General features: G+C 37.9%; 1 long non-coding RNA gene across 2 annotated transcripts; it reads right to left on the reverse strand.

The window, feature by feature from the left end:
• Nucleotides 1-3,366: 3,366 nt before the first annotated feature.
• Nucleotides 3,367-6,219, reverse strand: LOC110878059. Of its 2 annotated transcripts, none has more exons than XR_002557567.2 (3): nucleotides 6,069-6,219; nucleotides 4,711-4,796; nucleotides 3,367-3,604 (listed from the first exon to the last, which is right to left on the reverse strand). It is a non-coding gene; the product is annotated as an uncharacterized LOC110878059 (long non-coding RNA). The 2 variants fall into 2 exon arrangements; XR_002557568.2 differs by having other exon boundaries at nucleotides 4,711-4,777; nucleotides 6,069-6,213.

The following is a 6,219-nucleotide window of genomic DNA, read 5'->3' on the forward strand; positions in this document are numbered from 1 at the left end:
TGGCAAAAATGGCTAAGTGTGGGACCCAAGGTGCAAGTTGTTCGGATGGGCCAGTCGTTCGGATTGGCTGTCCGGTCGGACAACAGTCCGATCAGACGGCACCCCGTCCTGGTAGTTCTGTTCGTCGTACACTTGGTTGTTTTGATCGTTTGTCGTTTTATCGAGATGTTTTGATAACGTATTAAGCAACAGAAACTTTGTCAATACTTGGTTCCCTTGATCGGACAGGAATCACCCAAATCCGGTCAGTTAACGGTTCGAGACGGTGTTTCATGTTTAACTCGAAATCGGTAGTCTCATTGATAGAATACAGATCTTGAACCAACACATCAACAAGAAGGAGTAGGAGATCAGAACAAGCTCCGATTCTATTGGTTTGAGTGCATTGAGTGTAAAAGAGTTGAAAGAAAGTTAGAAAACTATCTTTCAATCCTTTTAACCATGAGATTGTGTAGATCTATGCGAAAACATTGTTGAATCTTGTGGAAATCCTTCAGATCTGAGTGGTTCTTGGTGGAATGAGGCCAACACTTGAAGTTCATAAGAACTCCATGATGACATCACCCTAGAACACCTCAAACCCATTGATTTCATGGTTAAAGGTTAAGATTTAGAATAGAAAATGATGAAGAAGCGAGTGGGAGCTGTCACATCACTGTTTAAGTGATGTGACATGTGCTATTTATAGGCAAGAGAGGAGAGAAGGTGGTGTAGTGCATCGGATCGGATGGCTATTTGATCGAAGTGCCATTCGATCAAACGCCCCCGGCGAGCTGAGTTTTGGCGTTCTGTTTCGATTGTTAAGCGTTGCGATAGTTTGGTTACACATTCTCATCCATATTTTCATATATTTATTATAATTAGCCACGTTAGGTCGTATATACATATCCATATTTCAAAGTTGCGATACAATAAACGGATTTCGAATCTGCGTTTCTCTGCGACGCTTCACGGTCATCGAGGAGGGTAGAATAGGTCCTCGCTCAATGTCATCGTGAACGTTAATATGTGTGATGCAATGTGCGTTTTTAGTAATGAGTTATACTGCGACACATCACGGCTATCAAGGAGGGTAGAATTGGTCCTCACTCGACATCTTTGTGGTTGTCAGCAAGTACAATGTGAAGTGATAGCGATAAAATATGCGAAAATATTGCGATATAGCGATGTATGCGATATAGTTACATTATGATCCGAATCTCTGGTGCTAGGCATAACGAGTATAGCGAGTGGTAACAACGCACGAACGTGCGGGTTGTTACAGTCTCCTCTGCTTTAGGAAATTTCGTTCCGAAATTAATCCACCAGAAGGGTCGCGAGGGTTGATGCGAGCAAGTAAGCGATAAGAGCGACGAGATAGCGAGCGATAGATAGAGAATTAATGCGCGAGAGCATCGCGAAGACTAAGCGAGAGCGACGAGTTAAAGCGAGTCGTATGATCAAAGGCGAACACACACACAAGAATGTGATTCCAAAGCGTTTTAAATTTTGGAAAAGTCGATTAATTAGGAAAAACTTGTTTATGAAAATCTTCTTACGGTGCGGCGTTAACTGTATTGTTGTCCACACCAGCGCTATGAGAAGGGTTTTGTTAGGTTACTAGGAGATTTTGAAGTGTTTAAAACTCGTTTATCGAAATTTTCTCGTCACGCGGTAGTAACTTGAGTCGATTGTCACACCAACGTTACGAGGTAATCTCGTTTTGTACAAAGGTTTTGGTCAAGTTTTAGAAAAAGTTTTGTAAGGAAAGGTCGTTTTAAATTTTGGGTAAACAAAGCTTTTTAATACTATCAAAAATTTAAATTTTAAGGTCGGCCCCACATGGCACTTTTCCACGTAAGTTCGACAATATGGCTAAAACGCTTATATATTGGAAGTACCAGCGGCGTATCCACCACGTTTTAACCATATGGCCTTCGTCTCGTGAGGCGGTGTCATACGTGTCAACATTGTACAGATGGTTTGCGATGACTCGATCCAAACGAGGAGGGGTTGGATCAAGTCTTGAGAGGCGAACCGAGTGATGAAGGCGTTTTCAAACTCAGTTTAGTGACACAAGCGGGTGCGATAGGCGGTAAGCGGGATGCGAAAGTTCGATAGCACAACACCAACATAATAAGCGCAGACGGGGTCGTTAAGCGTAAAGCATAAAGCGATGAGCGACGAGCGATAGCGACAATCGTCGAGCGATAGGCGACGATCGATGCGTTGCAAGCGATGGGAATATGCGCGATTGATGCGATTCGATTGGAGTGATCAACACCACAAAATTTAACTAACATTAGACCCCACATGGCCTTTTCCACAAAAGATATGGCTAAAACACTTATATATAGGAAGTACCAGCGGCGTATCCACCATGCTTTAACCATATGAGTTTCGTCCCGTGAAGCGAGGTCATGTGTGCTAATATAACACAGATAACATAGATAACAGTAAGCGATAGCGATGACGATAAGCGTTAAGCGATACACCATGAGCGATGGAGCAATACACAAGCGTTAGAGCGATACACACGATAAGCGATAGCGCGATACACAAGCGATAAAGCGACACACACGATAAGCGATAACAAGTTCATGCTTATCTGATTCATTTGGGTACTTTTTAATTTGTCCCGCTTACCCCGTCCTTACTACATCGGATGTAAGTATGTCCATCATAAAAAGTTCATGGTATCATGTGTTCACTACCTACTTGGCCAGAGTAGGCGATCAACACATGACATACATGATCATTTATAACTTTCCCATCACACCCCATGTAAGTAACGCCTATAATTAGTTTCCTTGGAAATAATATTCTGGATAGGTATTCTATTCAGATTTTTCCAAGTTTTTAATTTACATATGGAACGGTCAACCTCTATGTATTTGTTGCATATTACTATTGGCGTAATTATTTAAAATGCGCACCTGCAAATGCTTGCCCTAACGGGCTTCTCTTGCCATTAGCCTTGTTCGCATCGGCACGCGATTTAGGTCCTTGCTGAGTATGCTCTTCTTGTCATACCTCGGACCGTTCCATCATCATATCCGCAATTCATTCAACTCTCGTCATCTTCAGACGCGAGTGTCCTTCAGTTAAAACATTCACAAAAGTTAGTAATGTCAACTTTAATAATTGCCTGTATTATAATACAAGGCTTTTCTACTATACGCGTCAACGCGCGTAATTTCGTCAACTACATTTATCGCTTAATTGAGGTAACGTGTATCACACGATAGCCCCATGTGTTGTTTACAACACTTTAGCATGCTAAACTATTAGCATAGATGTACTTACCGGATTTGCGATCAAGCCTCGAACCGAACACACTTTACTCTTTAACCGTGAGCTCTGATTACCAACTTGTAACACCCATAATAATTTTTATCATTTACATAACATTAAAGTAAGCATTTTATATGAAAAATGCCACTTAACAAAAACTTTTACATCATAAGTATTTAAACATGTTTACAACATCCAAAACATCGCTAAAAGTGTTTACATAATCCACTTTTATTAAAACAAAACAAGATCGAGTGCGGAAGCTTCATTGAGAGGTGTGTTCGGTTCTTGCTCGTGGCTTGATCCTCATGCGGAAGCATATAACATTCACCTAGAATCAAAACCAACAAAAAAAGTTAGTTTTGATAGTTTATTTACAAGTTAGCACAAGTCCCATGAGCCAAACAATTAAAATAACAAGGATTTACAGGTTTTACACCCGTCGCGTGCCGTAATCGAAACTATGCTAAAAAACGGGTTCGATTAACTATGATATGCAAAATTCAGCAAAAGTGACTGGGCTCTACCGTAACTTATGGTAGCCACCGTAAGTTACGGTAGCCACTGGGCAAAAGTGGTCTGCCGTAAGGCAGTAGAAAACTGCCGTAACAATTTATTCGCTACCATAAGTTACGGTGGCTACCGTAACTTACCGTAGCTTTCAAACTTAACATCTGAATTCACAAATTAATAGGCTTCGAGCCCTTGGCTTTAAAATTCATTTTTAAAGACTTTTGACCTGTTTAAGTTTTTAAACCACAAACTTGTTTCTAATTAACCATTAAGCATACATCAACATGTTTATCTCAAAATCTTTAATTCGGGTTTGTAACTTTTATGAATTACGCGGGTAGTACCCAATCTATGCGCATAATTCTTTTGACCTACTTCGAAGATTTAAACCTTTTAAGTTTAAATCTTTCCCCTTGGTTATGCACAATCTACTGTATACTTATCTATAACTCACAATATGCGTACCTGGTTCGGATCAACATATTGACCCGTTTTAATACTTTGTCTCAATAATCGCTAATTCATAGCATCGCTAATTCATAAGCCGATTTATCCTGTGTGCATAAAACTCCACAAACACTTATTAGTCGTTAATTGTTAAATGGTATCAACCTTACCATTTGACCCGTTTGGTCTAAACGACCAAACATTTTGCGCTTATATTTGACTAGATCACCATTTTACCCTTTTTATTCGTTTAAACCTACTTAGAAAGTAGCCATACAAAAACTCATTTTTATTTATGTCATCCCATGACCAAATTACCATTTCACCCATTTTTACCAATAAACATGGTTTTTCGTCTTTTGATACGTTCCGACCCGTATCTTTTCGTGTCAAAATCATATTTTGAATATAACCTTGTCGTATTTATAATCTATAAATAAATACATATCTTACGATAAAGTTGTAAGCTTTACTTACCTTGCATCCTTGCGAGCCTCATACTTGAACTTGTATCCATTTGACCCGTTCATTTCCAAGCTCCTACCTAACTTGTCAGAGTCAAACTACCATATCATATCCACAAGATGATTAGATTAGTCAACCATTAACATGACCATCACACCCTATGGATTCACACACTTATTCATCAAAGTATGCTATTTATTCAACAACTATTTTTTTCCTAATTCTTTCCATTCACTAACCGTTTGACCCGTTAGTCAAGTTACTTATACAAACTAGTTAGTAAATGATTTTGAACACTTTAAGCATGTCATATAAAGTGTTATTTGTTCCTAACAATAAATACTTCATGACTAAACAAGTATACGCAATCATATGTCTTTTCCGGATTAATAATAACATTATTAATGTGCAGCGATTTTCTATTCAGCTGCTGTAATCGACCATTATGACCCATTTAAAGTCCGAACTAGATTAACATGTTCAAAAACGGATCGTAGAAAACTTCAATACCTTCGCAAGCATATAAGGTACACCTTCTAACGAATTTTCTATGATTTTATATGATTTTTATAAAATCAGCACAGCAACTATATTTTCATTTTTCAATCAGCTTTTAAGTTTTTTGAACAGCAGTTTTAATCACATTTTTGACCTCTTTAACAACCACATTTGTTTCTTATGATTGAAAACAGTAAAAATTTACTTCATAAGCTTTCCGAAAAGGTATAGAACACCCAAATCGGATAAACGGTTGATTTTATATGATTTTTTTAAGATTAGTCAAAATCCATATAAAAAGCTACGGAAATCATGTTTAGGTTCCTTTCAAATTCAACCCAAACCATCAAATGCAACCCATTTCCATGACTATAACCCTTATTAAACTCTTGGTAATGGTTAGAAACCTATAACACAGCGATTGTAGGCTAAGAGATGTCAAAAACATCATCTATTTCAGCACTTTAGTTTTCATTTAGGCATTTTAACAAACACCTAGTGTGCATAATTTTACATACTTACTAACTAGTTCATAACTAGTTATTTTTACCAAAGTTAACATCAATTTGGTAATTTCACATAAATTTTAACATCAACAAACCTGAAATTGCTTTAGAGAATTCAAATTACACTAGTACAACTATCATAATCCTAGTGTCTTCATACTTCTACATCACCCACTTAACACCTTCAATGGTGATTATCAATTTCATAGTTTTTCATCATTAATTCATCAAATCCTCACTAGGGTTTGTTCCTAGTCATGGATTTATCCTAATTTCACTCTTACATCAAACATGCAAGCAATAATTTCGTTTATGATAATTCACCATGAATTCAAAAATATCACCAAAAGATGGAATTCGACATACCTTGTGATCCTCTAGCCCGAGTGATCACTAATCCTAGCTTGGTTTTCGATTTAGACTTGATTTGCCCTCTTGATTTGGTTGATTTTGTGTATTTTAGGGTTCATTAGGGAAACCCCTTTTTCTCCTGTTAGAACTCACGACCAGAACACAC

Source organism: Helianthus annuus, chromosome 9 (assembly GCF_002127325.2).
Source record: "Helianthus annuus cultivar XRQ/B chromosome 9, HanXRQr2.0-SUNRISE, whole genome shotgun sequence".
Taxonomy (NCBI): domain Eukaryota; kingdom Viridiplantae; phylum Streptophyta; class Magnoliopsida; order Asterales; family Asteraceae; genus Helianthus; species Helianthus annuus.